The following is an 18528-nucleotide window of genomic DNA, read 5'->3' as shown; positions in this document are numbered from 1 at the left end:
TAAAGGGGCATCTTCAGGGGATAACATATTCCCTTTTTGAGGATTCTGACACTTGACTTTCTGGGTGGTCCTGTGCAGACCCAGGAGTTGGACTTGATGATCCTTTTGTCTCCCCATCCAACTCAGGATATTCTGTGATCCCATGATTGACAGCAATTGCCTGCACCAAAATACTCTACAGGATATGCTACACTGAAATCAATCAATGCTGTTAATTCAGCCATATTTAATGCTGTTAAAATATGCCTTACATTAAAATTAAACATGAATCTAAGAACATTTACAGATTCAAATACATTTCCTTTTCAATGTAAAATTTAAATTCCTGCTCCCTCACCCCCAGGATTTTAACAGTTCTGAGCCTTCTGATGGATTCACACCTTTTGTCCCTTCTCCACTACATTTTTCCACTTCATTTTTCCATGGCTCTGAGACCCTTATTCCTCCAAAATGGATTGGCTCACTTATTTTTAGATATTCTTCATATTAATGCCAACAGATATAGAATAACTGGGGAAAATTAATGCTAACTTCTCGTTTCTTTCTTTGCATCTTTGTCTATTTGTTATTTGCATATGTTGTCATATATCTTGGGTTACAACAATAACTGTCCTAAATAGCACGTTGCAGGAGATTTGCATAGATAACAATGAGAAGCAGTAAAGGCTCACAAATGGCTTTGTTTGTTAATTTGTAATGTGGAGGTCAGATATAATGGAATCTGACCTTTGAGGGTAAGAGGAATTGCCTATGTGCTGTTCCCAGATCCAGAAACAAAAGCTCTACACATAAAGTGAAACTATTGTTAAACTGCTGTTACATGGAGAACACTTGATTCTTTATTTCTTTGTTTATTCTGTAAGACATTTTCTCAAAACTTGGTTACATTGGTGCAAATTGTAAGCAAGATCTACTTTAACTTGGGAGCTCATTATCAGCTGAGACAAAAAAATGACAAAGTTTTTGTAGGAAATTCCAGCTGTTTATTTTTTATTTATTTATGTATTTATTTTTCGGGAAGGTGGAAGTCCACAATATAAAATGTAATTTATCCAAGATAAAATTAGGGGAATAATTAAATAAATATAAAATGCCCTTATAAATTATTAGGGCATTATATTTTACCCATTTTCTTCAAAGTATATAGTCCAGTACTGTTTCATTAGATGAGAATACTTTCATTAGTACTGTTTCATTAATAGAGCAAAAGAAAGATTGCCCATTTAAATTATTAATAAAAGTGGTAAGAGTACAGCTGCATAAAATTGTCTTGTTTTCTACAGACAGGCTTTGTGAAAATATTTTTTTGTTTGTTTGAATTTATATTATTTGCAAGCCTGAGGCTCAAAATAAACCAGAGCCAACCAGCTGTTGATTATAGGCTTGTGGATTTGAACATCAGAAATATTATGGCTAGTAAAATAACTGTTATTACCAAACTGTATTAGTACTGAAGAAAAGACAAATTATTTTCAAATGTTTTCCAAAGCTAACTATAAGCTAGTTAACACCAAACTTTACTGAGTCACTTAAAATTCAAGATAATACTAATAAAGATGTAGATTTCCAAATATTTGTGAACTTGTTGGTACAATAACTTAAAGTCATAAGTCTTGATTTTGTGGAGTAGCTAAGCTGCTTAATTTTGTTACAGTTCTTTCGATGTATCTTGAAATTGATTTTTTTTTTTTAATATATATATATTTGTTAATGATCACAATTGACAACTCCTAAACATTATACAGGCTATTATTTTGGTTGTTAGTATGGAATAACTAGATATAAAAAATTGATTTAGAATATCAAGACTTTTATTACAAATGACATCATTAAATTTTAACAGAGTCAATTTCATCTTTTTTCTTTTTCTTCTTTTTTTTTGTTTTCTTTTTTTTTTCTTTTCCTTTTTTTTTTTTTTTTTTTTTTTTAATTGGTGAAAAATACCATTTGAACTCTTGTTTGAGTTCTTATATAGATTAGGTTTTGGATATAATTTAATAAATGCAGAACTCTGTTTCATATGGACAGAATTGATTTTGTACATTACTAGTACATAGATTTTTCCATGACATGTGACTTAGCTTTTCATATGATATACACGTACGTTAATGTGTGTGGACACTCCTTTCCCTCGTATACTTTCTACAGGGAATACAGACTGGTCAAGTAGAGAGAGAGTAAACTTGTCATATCTGTCCAGCATTTGGATCACTTTATGTGAAAACTGATTACTCCAAAAAGCTTCTAAATTTAATTTAAATGTGTGGAGGGTAATAATATGGAAGTCCTAACTCAATCTAATGTGTTAAATTTGATTGGGCAGATATTGACTACTAGCAGCCAGTTTGATATTGACATTAAATAAATCATTGTTTAGTAATTAAAATAATACCTGGACCATACATAATGGTTCTTTGGGAGAAGGTTTCTTACTTCTGTTATGCATCTGCTCAAGCAGGTGCATAACAGTGAATGGAATTATGAATGGGATAAATTTGCTGCCATTTCTAACTACGTTGCACAACAGTCCTGAGAGACAGAAAGGGATATGAATGAATTATTTTACATACGTGCAATGGAAAACAAGCTGGTTAAAGGCAAAAGCAGACTCAGACTTAGTCTTGATGGGAGGATGGCACAGCCTCCTGCCTTCTTCTCTGTCACATCAAGTTGGCAGACATGCACCATGGCAGATGGAGGTATGGCTAGAGTCTCCTTTGTGTTGCTTTTTCATACATAACCGAAAGCAGCATTTTTATGAGTACCTTCAAATGAGAAGCACATGTTTGAGTGATTATCCTTGCTTTCCCTAGGTCTGATTTTCAGGTGTTAAGTACTTCTTGTCTTTGGCTAAGTTTGGAGATGCTCGGGGATCTCTCAAGAATAATTCACAAACATTTAAATCTGAAAATGGTAATGACCAAAATTAGAAGTTTAGTTTCTTCTTTGAGATCTGTAGAGCTGACACCAGGAACAGTTTTTTTGTTGTTGTTCTGTTTTCAGTTTTACTAAAAGCATTTACTTGTAGATGTACCATGTTGAAACACATTTTCCCCCTGCAGTCCACAAAGGACTATGCTGGAGCAAATATCCATGTCTCTGTAGAGGACCCCAAGCTGCCACAGGTGTCCTGTGGCATAGATGTGTCCTGAAGGAAGCTGCAGCTCATGAAGGACCATGCTGGAGCAGTTTGTGAAGGACCCCACTCTGGAGCAGGAGACCAGTGTGAGGAGCATCAGAAAGGGGCTGTATTCCAAATACTGAAACTGTTCAGAGATAGATGAATTGTCCTACCTAGTTTATAGCTCCTCTTTTTGGATTCTTCCAAAGATCCGTTGTCAGTTTACATCTTAGGCACTTCATCAGTGTGACAAACAAGAAATTAAGAAAGTTTTTGAAAGCTATTATCCTTATGCTGCAAGATAGTTCTTTCAGTTATTTTCAAATAACAGAGAAAAGTAGATATATATCTAAGAGCCTAAAGCTTCTGCTTTCTGGTAGCATTCAGCCATCAGTACATCTTGATCTGGTGTCCAAACATCAGACTGTAACAGATAGTTTTTACCCTACCAAACACTATACCTTTAGAAGATAAGCTTAGTAGATGTGAAAGATGGGATTTGCCCATGTGATGACACAGTTTCATTTTACAAGCTGTGTGTCACCTATCTTAAGTTACAGTAGGTGATACAGCAACCTATAGAAAGATTCATACTTCTGAAAACATGTAAGAACAGCAAACATTTCTGCCATTTTTTAAAGACAGCAAAAGCTTTTAGACATATAAAGAACTTCAGCATTTTTTTTTTAATGTTGGACTGTCAGACAAGATGTCACTTCAGTTGAGAACAATTTTCTGTGGCAATTTGAAGAAGCCATGAGAAGTTTTGATAAAAAAGGAAAAAAATAATAATAAAAAAAAAAAGCTATGAAATGGCCTTCTGATGAGATGGTCTCCAGGTAACTACAAATGCCTACTCAGCCAAGATTTCTTTCCTGTTCTGTGTTACTGCTTGAATTCACTTCCATGCCTAGTGGGAAGTATTGCTATTGTTCTTCCTGGCTTTCAATTTTACTCTGATGTACTTTCTCCAGATGCCACTCATCACAATGCTCAATACAAAATGATCATCTCTGAAATAAAAACCTCTGCTCTGTGGAATAAATATGTGAAATAATATGTGAAATAAAAACCACTGCCATGCAATGAGAAAACACCGAGATGAACTTGCCAGAGTAGGAACAAGGCAACTTATTCCATGACACAGTGTCATCTAACAGAAAATGACCTTTGCCAGAAAGCAGGCTGAGGTTGCTTTCTCTTCTATTTATTACTATATTGACAACAAGAAAGTTGAACTACAAATGTGATCTTGAGCCTAGCAAGATAACAATGCACTTAATTCTTAATAAAGAGTATTAACTTTTCTAACTACAGAAATTCAGCAATGAAATCAACATCATTTCCAAATAGATGGCAAAAATGCACGATTTTGCAGAAAGTTTTCTGGCTGTGAAATTTTGCAATTATATACTTCACAGTTTTGCACTATCTGCTTTCTTATGCTGTACATTTATTCAAGATGTATGACATAAATTAATTGGGAACTTAAAGTAGAGTTACTGTAAGCTCTGAATACTGACACCCCCCCCCCCCCCCCCCCCCCCCCCGGAAAGCCCCCAAACACTTGGTTTCTCAGCCTACATATGACTTAACTGCAGATCTTGAAAGAATCTGTTGTGAGGAAAGCAGCTTTAGTTATTTAGAGACTAAAGAGCTGACTAGCTTGTATCTATATTTGATTCTGTGCTTCTAGACAGTTAAAAAAAATCCAAGCCTGATGCTTACACTGTTAAACCTTTCTCACAGTTTTACAAGAACTGACAAGGTCAGAGCCTGAGGTAGTATGGTTGCCAGATGTCACACCATTAGTTACAATTTTAGACAGAATAGGTGTAAGTAGGGAAAAGCAAGACTTAAAATAACCGTTCATGTAATGTTTTTCCTGCTGATGCACTTCTAACAATGTAAGCACTGCTTCTTATTCTATAGTATTAGGTGGATCTTACTATTTCTATTTAACAGACGCTATTTCTACTTATCAGAAGTGAGCTCAAATTATAATGAAGTGGAAATAACTGTAGCAGCTTCTCCTGTACTGTGTTTTTAATTATCAAGCTTTTCATTGGAAAAAATCCCTTGAATACATCAGATCCTACTGGTGACCTAAGATCTCTTTGAACCGAACATTTCCACAATCACTTTCAGATATATTTGTTATCTATTTCACTTTAATATATTGTGTTCAATAGAAAACATAGGGCTTAGTTTTGTCTTGTTTTGTTTTGAAGCAGAGGCAATATTTTTTCAAAACACCCCTCCTAGCTTTGAAAGTCACTTTCTCATACTGGGGTGCACATAAATAAATCATTGCCTCACTTCATTGGCTTTTGATGCTAGTTTTCTGCAGTCCATTCTTCACTGAATGAAAGCTATATATCTTTAGTAGCAAGCTTGGTAATGTCAAGCTGATGGTGGTTAGTTGTTCTGAAACTTCCTGACAGAAGCTGGAAAATTGCAAGTCATTTTCTGTACTTTTGCTTTTGTTCAGCCTGTCTCTCCTGGACAATGCATTCTTACTTCTTAAATAAGATTTAATACAGGGAACTATTTTACCTGCTGAAAATTTTATAGAAATTACTCATCATTGTAAAAAAGAAAAGGAAAAAATGGTACAACTACCAAAACAAGTATATCAATTTTTCTTCTATAAGTAAATTAGCAATTCAGAAAGAAGAAAATAACTTGTACAAAGAAATAAATGTGTGAAAATGTGTGTATATGTCTGTACCTGTATTCTGTTTGCACAAAAATGCTGTTTTGTATAGTGTTATGTACAACCCATTGCATATACCTGCACAGATATGAAAAGTGATGCAAAACATTTAACAGTATCCCACCATCCTACCAGGTGCCATTTCAAAGCAGAATGAGAGAGACCAACGTCTAATATATTCTGCATCATTGCTAGTGCTGCTTCATGACCAATGGACTTGGGAACATATATACTGACTGGTATGGATCCAGTACAGATGCTAGACTGGAAATCACCAAAATCACATCCAAGGTCTGTAAGAATATCCATTCTTCTTCCAACATGTTCTCTAAACCATCCCTAACCAGGCAAATGAGAAAATTCCAGTACAGGGAGTAACAAAAATGGTGGTATTACTGAATGGTAAATCTGAACTTTGAAATAAGGAAATGAGCAAGGCTGACTTAGAAACATTTAAAACTGTTAAATGCTATTGCTCTTTGATGTGTTTAAATCTGGTAAACTATGTATTACAGTATCTATTAACAGAGCAACACCATTAAAAATTACAGTCAGGGTACTATGTAAATTATTGTATGGAGAAAAAAAAATATGCACAAGCCCTGTACATAGACTGACCAATGTAATTTCACTAGCATGTGTTCTGAGGCATGGCAAAGGGACTACTCCATGCATGAAAACATAGTAGACCACTGCATGTAAGTAAATAGTTGTTCTATGCCTGTTTTCATATGGTGGTCATTAGAAAAACAAAAGAAGTGCCTCCAGCAGTTTTTCGTTACAAGCAGACAATGCAGCTTTTGTCTTTTGAATCTGTATAAGAGAGTTACAGACTGGAGAAACATTTAGGTTTTCCCTGTGAATTAATGATATCTTTTTAAAAAAATGCATGAAATAAGTTTTGATTAGTAGATGAATGTTAAAGTGTAAGTAATGCTCTATTAAATTTTATTCTTAGAGAAAAATGACCCTTTCAGATGCTTTGCCTATTTGCTTAGGGCAATCTTACTAAGAAATGTAACAGTAAATTATCATACACAAATTAAGCTTTGATATGAAGGGTGTCCTTAGAGAGCTGGTGAGAACTACCTGCATATAAATAATCACAATATGATACTGATGAATCTAATGACTTACAGGGTAGTGACAGGAAAAGCAGTATAAACTACTATAGAGAAATAAAGTCATCATAGTGATTATCTTATGTGCCAGTAACCTAAAAGTTTTCACTGCAAGGCTCCCATTTACTTTCTACTGCACCAGTGACTGATTAGTAAATGGCTAAAAAACAGACTCTCTGCTAATGTCAGTTACTGTATTTTCACTGAAATGAATTGGTTTTCATCAAAGATCAGTCATTTAGTTTATATCAACATGCAGACTGGAAAAACTGAAATTTCATTCTCAGAAGAGTCCTTCCATGGCATAAAGTAAGTAGTTAAAATTATTCTGATGTTTATGAATTGTGTCCCTTCTGGAGCCTTTTTAGCAAAACCAGGATTTTTCCCACTAAATGCTTTACAGCTCTTACCTGTTAAGGAAGATAAATTCTGGAACCAGAACAGCAGTAGTCAGCTGAAATAAAAAATAAAATCTCTGGAAAGCTGTGTGCTCGTTGCTGCTGAAGTGCTGTTTAACCTTGGTCAAAACACAGCAACTTCCACTCATCCTCTAGCTGTCTTGCCTATTCACACTGCAGTGTCCTTAAATCAGGAACTTCAGGGACTGTCATTTCATGCACTCAAGGCCCAAGAGAGTGAGATCTTAACCTCGGAGCTTCTGGAAGCCAGGTACCAGGACAGAAATGCTGAGAACTGATGGAGTTGCTTCTTTGCATCACCTACACAGGCATGAAGTGCATGTCTCATTTGTTCTGTCCCTACCGTAATAACGCAATTCTCATAGAAATTTCTGGATTGGTCAAAAATGTTGTTCTGTTTTGCGGAAAATGCAAAGAGTATGTAGTAGCTTAACAGCCACCAATGTGTTTCATTTAAAGTATATTTCCACATTTATTTTTATGTGTGTGCTTTTTATGGAGGAACTCGTGCTTTGTAGACTTGCAGAACAAGTGGGATTTTTTTCCCTTCTGTACAAAGTTACACTTCATTAAGTGTGTTATTAAATGATATACAAAGTGATAAAAAGTATCAACACTAATTTATTCTTCTGTAAAAAAAAAATATATATATATATATATATATTCTACATGAAAGAAGTCTTTGAAGAAAACCATTACTATTGAAAACCTGTTTTAAGACACAGCACCTGTAACTTCAACAGCAGAAAAATCCCACTGTGGTGTTCTTAAGGGACAGGTTACAGTTTGTGGCTCATTGTTTGAATTTCATTGTTCCACATGCTGCCCCCTCATCCCCTTCTCCCCAGCAGCACCAGTAACAGCAGCAATGGGCCCAGCAGTGTTCCAGGTTCAGAGGGAAGAACCTGGGGCCCTTTGCTCCCTGGGTGGGGAACAAAATGAAGACGTTTGCAGCCTACACCTCCTGGAGTGTGGCAGCACCTGCCAAAATGCATGTAACTGCTTCCCAGCTCATGGCACTGCCAGGCAAGATCCAGTTGGAGGAGAGCAGCGGCGGGGCCCATGCCGGCTTGGTGCCAGTTCTGCCAAAAACATAAACCTCTGCTTGACAGTGAGTCTGAAAGCAATGCCATGGAGAGTGGAAAAGCCTCCCACTGGCCCCGCAGCCATACCGCTGCACAGTGCTCAGTCCCAATGCTTCTTTCAGGGATGAGGGAGACTGGGAAAAGGCTATAAAATAACAAGCATGAGAGGGGTTTCAGTAAGAAGGACTCAAAGGAGAGAAGTCTGGTTATTTGCAAGACATCGTAGTTTTATATTAAAAAAAAATAAATAAATAAAAATAAAGGTTTGATCAAACTAACCTAACATTTTTGTGTCATCGAGTTGGCCTTAGTGATCTGGAAGGCCCTTAGAGCCTGGAGGGTTCTATTCTATGACTCCACGTCAAATTGCTCACTAGAAATAGGCTGGGTCTTACCCTACTGAGCATACAACTAAGTGTTTGATTAAGAAATGAAACTCCGCTAATTGAAAGAAATAAAAGCCTGCTAATTGATAGATTTGAAGATGTAACAGCAAATAGAGAACAGCCACGGACAGTCTGTTTCACATGGAATTTCACTGGATTCCTCTTTGACCCAATGCAACACATTATCAGTGAGCTGAAAAATAACAGAAAATTCTGCAGATGACAAAAAGACAAGGGAGTAGTAAGTAAAGAAGAGAAAAATATATATGTGAGGCAATCTGAATCACTACATAAACCAGATGAAAACAATAGAAACCAATATATATATATTTATTTAATACAATCAAAAGAAAATGTCGTGATAATGTGTAGATTAACTCTCATGGAAATCCTACACTGAAGTGCAGTTTTTCATTTATCGTTCAGTGCTTTTATTTATTTATCTTCAGAACACAGGGAAATGCAAGATCTTTTAAGAAGATGGACAAAGGAGCTGAATAGCAGAACAATTGGTATTTATTGATACCAATTCAACAAAGAATGGGCAACAGTCAGCACTAATTTGGTGTAATGATCAATAATAGTAAGATATATCTCATAAAATTTTAGAGCATTAGTAAACCAGCACATTTTTATAAGAGCAATGGCCTCCTCTAACATGACAAAAAAGAGCCACTTCTGTCTGCATTAATTTGGTTTTTATGCTCCATTTAGCTAAGTGTGTTGTTTTTAACTAAATTTTTAAAAAGTAGTTTTTCTTCCTCTGAATCAGAAGCAGGAATATTTTAATATTACATTCCTTTAGTTTTGACGGTTTTCTTAGATTAATACAGGAATGGCTTATATTTGGTAGTACATATAATATTGGCCATTCTAATCAGGCTTTTCTCAAGAGTGAGGAAACCACAGTCCTCCTGAAGTGAATGGCAATTCTGCTAAGAATTTAAATGGGATTAAGACTTCATTTTGAACTGCTGGCTAGATAAAACTACATGTTGATTGAAAATTATATTAAAAAAGCATACCTTTAATTATTCTTTTTTTATTATTTTTTTCCCATAATGCAACTACTTACATATTACAAGCTTTTAAAGTATTTTATTATTTTTTATCAAACATGGCTATCGTTATAGCTATATGTATCATTATGGTTATATGTATATGTTTTTGAATAATGTTGCTTCAATTTTTGTTTCAGATCAGACAAAAAAAGCTTTCATTTATTTTCATGTATGACCAAGTAGCCTCTCTGGTGCGATCACAATGAGATTGTAAAGCATTTTTCTAGCTTGTGAATACTATTTAAGTCAATATTCCTCAATTCACACTCTACACTTTTTTCCAAGTATCCTTCAGCTTTACACTGATTAATGTTTTCCATGCTGCCTATCAACACATTTATAAAACCAAGAGAATGTTTTATTTACAGCAAAGAAATTATAGAGATGAGTCATAAAAGGAAAAGAAATTCTGTATTAAAAAACAAAAAAGAAAAGAAAAATCCTAACAGAGCACAGAAGGATATTTCATCAAAGGCATGAAGATCCATGAGACATCTAACTGATGTATCTAAGTGCCCTTCATGTCTTTGAAATGCCCTGAATTCATACCACTTTCACATTGCTTCAATCAAAGTAGGTGCTTCCTTTTCTAGAGCAACATTTGAAATCCAGCTAGAGACATATTTTTACCCACAAGGAAAAAAAAAAAAAAAAAAAGACTGTGGTTGTGCATTCACTATGTAAGCACATTTTGCAAAAGTATCAACCTCCTTTTTCTAAAAGAATAGCCAGTTTCAGATGAAAGCTCTCTCTCCTGGGGCTTAACATTATATCATTCTTAGCGTTGCCTTTACCGATGAAGATTTTAGTGATATATCAAGAAGCGCTCAAATTCACAGTGGAAAGAAGATGCTGCAATGTTATTTTGCATCAGTAATAATTTCCAGCTTTGGAAGAACACATTACATATTCAGTGCTGCTCTTTCCTTTGACAAAGTTCCTGCATGCAATCAGTGAGAGCTGTGATATGATCTTCAGCTGTCCATGCTTTAGCTTTTGAGTCTTTTTTTTTTTCTTCCAAAAGATGCCGTCAGTCATTTCTATCCAGAGCAGGGTAGGATGATTAATAAGACCTTTGGTACTCTATAATCACAGTGGAAAAAATGTACTTTTTCATAAATATAAAGCAGAGAAATGTTTAAAAAATCTGCAAAGCATCTGTGAAAGAAGAAGGCAGGATCAAAAGATCATTCACTTACTGCTGGAACTCTGTCCTCAGTCATCAAGAAGCAGCCAGAGAAGCGGATGGAACATTTTCTGGCTGTTTTACATACTGTTTTGCAACTTACAAAACCAATCACAATCTGAGGATTTTTCACTTTTATGCTACTGAAACTGTGAAAATTAATCTTGTCCTTATATGATATAAATATATATTTAAATGTTCAAGATATTTGACAAGCTATTATTTCTGAAAAACAACTCAAATTTCATGAATTGATTGTAAATCCTCCTCACACTTACATGTAGACTATATTTCAGTGTGTCTCTGTACTTGCAGAGGAGTCTTCATAAATGTCACCAGGAAGTTTTTGATAATAATATGCAAAGGCACAGTGGACTATTTTCTCATGAATGCAAAGCCATTTTAGGATCTTACAGTGATTAGAGACCAAAGCCTATTGAATATGTGTGAGCAACAGAGGCTTTTCCACTCTGCCTTACCAGCTAGCTGTACCTCCACTGAGAGACCAACATACATGTGAGGAACTGAAGCTGAAAGCTTTGCTTTCAATGAAAAAGTAGGTTTCAGGTACAACAGAGCTTTTAATGTCAATATTTTATTACTTGTTGGGACAACATTAATAAAACAGTGTTCTGGAAAATTGTAAAAGTCAGTAGTGTTGATTTTTTTTTTTTTTTGAGAGAGGTTTTATTTTTGAAAAGAACCATATTTAAACCTGTAAGTTCAAAGCACATTTAGAAAAAAAGTTCAGCAATTATGTCCTCTGTGCTATCTACTTCAGAAAAAAGAGAGCACCAACTCTTTTTATATTTGCTATGTAACAGATGTCAGTTATTGATAGTTTTAATTTGCAGGTAATGAAGACCATGCTTGAACTTGTGACCCAAATGTGAAAGGTTTCAATATGTACCTCCACAAGCCATTTAGATTTAAATATTGTTTCTTCACCAATAGGGAATTTTATTCCAGAAAGCTGTAAACTATTTTGCTTGACTGGTATCTGAAGTTACTGAAATAACTTTTTGTTGTTGTTATTTTGTTTTGTTTTTTAATTTGAATGTTATAAGTCTAATAAATAGGAGTTTAAATTATTGTTCTATAGAAACTAGCAGCTGCAGGTACACTCTATAATGATGAGCTCTTGACAAACAAGAGTATTGGAGCAACTCTTGATCTAGCTGAAAGTACAGCATGTAATGATAAGCCCTGGAGAAATGAAAATACTGGATCAAGCCTGGGTCCAGTTGCAGTCAGTGGGAGTTCTGAAATCAAGAGAAATTGCTCATGGCATCAGAGGCACTGTGTTATGGTGTAGCATTAAAGTAAATGTGGGTCTTTTCTGTGAACTGGAAGGGAAAGACAATCAAAGCCATAAGAAAGCTGCTCAGATGACATTGTGAAATCTGCTAGCTTCCTGCAACTATACATGCATCTTAAAAGGCAAAGACTTTTTGTTTTAATATCCCTATGCCCATGAACTAAGTATTGTTTATGCTTTGAGGAATGCTTTTAAAATTTCATTCTTAAGAAGATGGCTGAAGAGAACTCATCCAGCTTTCTCTTTCGTAACCAGGGAAATGGCTGCAACATATAAAGCCAAGAGGAACAGTTCATCATTATACAGATAGCAGAACAACATTAATTTCTAAGAAGACATGCTACATTGTTAAGACATTTTTTAATTTAATGTAATCCTTTGTAGTGAATGTTCCAGTTTGATACCTATACTTTACTTTGCTCTCTTTCATGTGGTCTAATGAACTAGGTATGATTATTAATGTGTAACCAACTTTTATTTTGAGTTAGTTTAATAAAATTTTGGGTACCTAGAATTCTAAACATTCTAGGTATGCTTAGACCTCATATAATTCTGACAGGAGCTAGCTGAATAAAAGTGTGAAATAATATTAACACTTGAGTTTCTAGAGAGAATTATTCATGTGGAAAATGAAACTCCTTTCCTAACTCCTTTCCACTTGTTATTCCATTCTCTATTCCCCCTTACGGTTGCAAAAATAAACTACTGCTGCTTTTCCTTTTAAGCACTTCTGTTTAAGATCAATAGACTTTTGAAAAGTAGAATTCTTTATTCTGAAATGACAGAAAAAGTTTTGGATGCACATTTGTCATGATCTCTACCCTGAAAAAACAATCAAAGTGCAACATTTGCTTGACCACTTTCACCCTCCAGATAGGGAAAATAGGAAATGGAAAAATTAAGCAACACATTCCCTTGCTGCAATCTCAGTCAAATCTCACAAATTTCATTTTGATCCTCCAGACCTATGACAACCACATAGCCAGAAGTTCAGAATGATTAAGTATTATAAAGTGACATCTAGAGTTGCTTTGTTTTTGTCTTCAGTGCTTGGTCTCAAAAATTATTGCCTTGTGGTGAATTCTGTAATTCCTGGGCTGGTTGTGAATACTTATGTAAGGACTACAAAACTAAGCCCATGATCTGTGTTGTAAAGAATGACAAAGAAGTTAAATAGAATGAATTTGGCCACAGGACAGTAGTTGCTAGCTACGTCCTAATTCAGGTTAAAATTCACTTTGCCAAGAAGTTCAGTCAACAGTACTTGATGAGATGAGACCTGAGTCAGGACCAGTTCTCCAGTTTGCATTCCTCTCTCTATCTGCAGATCTACATGATTCATGGCATACCTGAACTAGTATACAAGCAGGTGTACAGGCAATATGGACAATCAATGAATAAGATGCATAGGCTAATCTAACAGTATATAGACCTACTTACAGAGAATTTCCATGTTGCTTCTCCAGTGGGTGAGCACAACTACTCTCATGATTTATTGTGCGTCTTCAGAAAGAGAAAAACAATATATCATTTCCCTGGTTTTAATAGAAATCCATTTGTGAGGCCCAATTTACCCTGAATTCATCCAGCTTTTGGTCCATAGACAATTAAAATGACTCCTCCCTTTCTCCATTACTCAGCAGATTAGAATTTAGTCTTCCTGTGCCGTTATTGTAAATGCTATTTTGCTATACTCTATTGTCTACCATAATATAATTCTCAGAGAACTTTGATCTAAGAAAGTATTGAGCTATTCTCTTGCTGAAAATGAACACCCCTATCATCAACAGAAACCTTGGTAATGCATTTAAGAATCTTAATTTCAGAAAAATTCAGAAAAACATTTTAAAGTACATTTTGTCTTGAAATGAAATGAAACTGGTGAGTGGCACTCAAAAATAGGTGTATATTAGAACAATTTTAAATAAATAAGCACTGGTTTTTTTTTTGACATAAGCATAACAAAGATACAGAACAACAAAACATAGCCACAGTATGAAGCAGAAGCAATAACACCATTCTGGTAAAAATGTGACACATAATCTATATGTTTGTGTTATGGATAGTTTATCCTCAGTAGCTATAAGGTGTTAACGCCTTCAGTGCTTTCATATGATGTGAGTAGTTCCAGTAAACACTGCAAATGTAACTCCAAAACTCCCAGTTGGGAGAAAAGGGGAGGTAAAACAACTTCCTGTGTACTTCACTTTCTTTTTATTTATTTATTTATTTATTTATTTATTTATTTATTTATTTTCCTTGAATGGTACTGCTAAACTGTGTGGAGGGAAGATACTCAAAAAGGAAAAAAGAAAAAAAATATATACTTTGAAAATGTTTACATGTGTTAACTGCTGTAATGGAAACAGAATTTATTTACAGAAAATGTACAAGATTCTATGATAAAACAAAGTGGAACAATCAACCTACTGTGTTCATAAACGATGTGTGATGATGTTATATAGAGAGATTGCTAATACATATTATAATATAGGAATATAAATGTACAATATTTATATGAATAAAAGCAAAGGAATATATAAAATACATATAATAAGTAATACGAGAATTAGAAAATCAGAAAAAAAGGCCATAGTTATCATAAATGTCCAACAATCTACAATGATTTTGTGTGTTTTGCTTTCTTTAAAAGCCTGATTTTCCAAAACTGTTTGAGCATAATTTGAAGATTGCAATACAATAGCAACAGATACACTTTCAAAATTATACTTAACAGAAGTAGAAAAGAAAGCATTTGTTTCCTTAGAATACAACCACATACAGTTACATGCCCACAAAGAGCAATAACAATAAGAAGGCATTGACCTCCAGCCCCAGTTCAGACCCAAGAGCTAGGAGAGTTGTTCTTGCAAGATGACGGCAACCTGTGCCAGGCACGTAGGCAGCAGTAAGATAAAAAGTGGATACACTACATATAACATCATCTTTGCTGTCAATGAGCGGTCATAAGTTAGGTCTCTGACCCGTTCCTCTGATCTGCAGATTTGCATATACACATATGAATATACACATATATGAAATAATTTGCAATCACAGTTTTGAATATATAAAAAAAAGGGGGGGGGGGGGGGAGGGAGATTTAATTATCAAAATGTTGACTATATCAAGTTGCAGACCCATTGAAAGTAGTTAGAATTAAGTGGAGCTCCAGGTTGTAGAAGTTCATGCATACAAGCACATGAGATATGAAAGGTCTGAATTTTGATTCCTAAATTCTAATTTCTAGTCCTCATCATTTTGAATAAAAGATAGCAACTGTGAGGCAAGTGTAATAGGCTCATATAAGTAGAGAACATTACAACAAGATGTCTGAGTGTATGAACTGCCCAATTTAGTTCAATATGTGTTTTTCAGCCAAGAACAAATTTATCTGTGCAATGCTGCTAACTTCCTCCTAGTCTGCCATCTATGTTGCAATGCCAGTGGCACTCTGAAGTGATTTCACCCTTGGTAGTAAAACTGTTGCTCTTACTGGGATACAGCTGCTTGCTGGCAAATTTGGATGGAAAAAGTCTATTCCAAACATGAAGTTACATGCTAAGGCTGAGACAAGCTAGCAGCACCCTGGTAGCACACACAAGAAGCCACCATCCCTGATTCTCTTCTCCCTGTCTCTCTACCACCACCCAATTGCATAAACTGTCTCTTTTTCTTTGTTTAGACTGTGATATTCACCTGATAACAGTTTTCTGATCCAGATGTAAAGTATGGTTTGGTTTGGTTTTGCTTTGTCAGTTTGTCTGTCTGCCTTGATAGATTTTTCACAAACTGCTTAATGCTAACAGTCTGAAAATGCAGCTCTCAAAAACCAATACAGCAACAGATGACATTTCTAACTGAAAAGAGTGAAAATTCAGGAACCTATTCAAATCTATGCCATGATTTATCATTAGCTAATTGAACTCCAAGACATTTAGCTACCTGAGCTGGCTTAGAGAGGTCCATCAAGCACTGGAGCCACTATAAGGAAAATGTATGGGCAGGAGAAGGGAAGGAGACACAGAAAAAAAAATGAGGAAGGCCACTGCTTTTGGTAGTGATACTAATTTAAGCCATACATACATATTCCTTAATAAAGTACGTAAGACACACTGTGAAGAAAGAAAAAAAAGGGGGGAGAGGGCGTGGGGGTGTGGATTCCTTTCCTTTCAACTCTGAAAGTCTATTAGTGCCATTTCTGACAAAAATAGTCCTTTTGCCCCACAGTTTCAGAAACATGAAAACCTTTGGTCAACAAATGTGTGGGAAAAATTTTATTTTTCAGAATCAACATTTTTTTTTTTCTTTTTAACAGGGAAGAAGGCTCTAGAATAAGATTCCAAGGACCAACTTTTAATTTTATCTCACACATAGTATATTCTAATGCAAAAGTTGCATATGGCAAAAGATGTCTGAAGACAGAAAAACATTTTTAGGTCATTTGGCTCCTTCGTGTACAGCAAGAACTCTTAAACTGTGCTTTCCAATACTGCCATCATCCCACAGCTGCTGCTGAAGCTTCTGGTTAAATTAATACTATGAACACACATCAAGCAAGAATACCAGCTGGATCCTGAAATTAATTGCTCATTCAAATGCCTGCTATCCAAAGGAAAAGGAGTCCTGAGAAGCATGCATGAATGTAAAAATCTTGTTTGAGAAAAAATTGTGTTACAATTGAACTAAAATTTTCCTAGTCAGAGCCTTCCTTTCTAGCAAGGTTTTTTCTTAGTTCCTGTTTGGATTAGGTTGGTGAACTCCCAATGGTTTATCTAGGAAAGGAGGAACCTACTCTGTTGAAAGAAAATCTTTTGCTATTTATTGAATTTTCATTCTTTCTTGGAATAACACAGCAGACCAGAAGATTGCTCATACTTCTCATACCAGCAGTACTACTTTTACACACAAGAGCTACGCTCCATAAGGATTCCTAAATGATCCACTTGGAGCTATTCTTAGTTTGTTTGTTATATTACTGATAACGTTTAATCACAATTGTAAAACATGCAGTTTTGATACAAAACATAACAAAAACATAAATAAGTCTAGGTACTTGATATCTGAAAAAGCTAATCATTGTATTAAAAAAAAAAATATATATATAATTTTCTTTTACAACACTAATTAGAGTCATTGTGCCCTGAAATGGTTCTAGCCTGCCAGCAACTGCGGTCGATCAGACACATAAAGAACCAAAGACTCTTGGATGAAACTCAAGAAAAGCCTTTAACTCTCCACAAACATCTGAGGCATAAAAATGTAAATGCAATCAGGACACACTCTGACCTCAGATAACTCAGGCAATTAAACAACTCACAGACCTCAACCCACAGATACCCTCGATTTCAGCAGGACATGCAAGAATATTCTCACAACCTCACGAGTTTCAGTGATTTCTCTTTCAACTTCAAATCAATTGTGTGGGCGAGTCACACAAATAATCTCAGTGACTCTTATGCGATTAGATAGATGAGCAAATTATGCATATCTGTGCAAAATCAGGTTATTGATTTGCATGGGTTATGTGCCACAAGCAGGAAATGAATGATGAAAAAGCTTCTGAAGGCACTGTTTTACCAGCTCAACACCAGTCAGCAAGCATTACTTTCCACGACTTGTATTGTCCACAGATTTGAAAATCTCACCCTCTGCTATTCACTTCCGTCAGTTTCACGCATCCTAAATTAGAAATTGTTTTGTTGCTCTTCATTTTGTTTTTGAAAAAGGGCCGGCCAGCAAGCAAGCAGCCTGCTTGGCTGAAGTTTCTCTGGCACAGCTGATGTGGCTGGAGTTTAGCAGCACTGTGGGCAACCCGCGAAGGAAAGTTCAACATGAAAATGCCTCTTCTCGCACATCGCTCTCAGGCCGAGGGAGGCGAAGGGGGCACAGAGGCACAGGAGGGGTCAGGGGTGTGTGTGTGGGGGGAGCCCCTCCGGGGGTGCAGCACGAGCAGAGTCGCCAAAAATAAGCGGGGAAATTAAGAGACACACAGAAAGAAAACAGATCAAGCAGCTCGCTGTGTACTTTATTTATGAGGTTCCACAGGCAAGGAGAGCCTGCAGCAGCCGGGGGAAGAAGGGGGCCGGGCGCTAGGGAAGGCCCCGAGCAGGCGCCG

The sequence above is a fragment of the Aythya fuligula genome, chromosome 2 (assembly GCF_009819795.1).
Source record: "Aythya fuligula isolate bAytFul2 chromosome 2, bAytFul2.pri, whole genome shotgun sequence".
NCBI classification, from domain to species: domain Eukaryota; kingdom Metazoa; phylum Chordata; class Aves; order Anseriformes; family Anatidae; genus Aythya; species Aythya fuligula.
The sequence above is the reverse complement of the archived record's forward strand: the minus strand, read 5'-3'. Positions refer to the sequence as shown.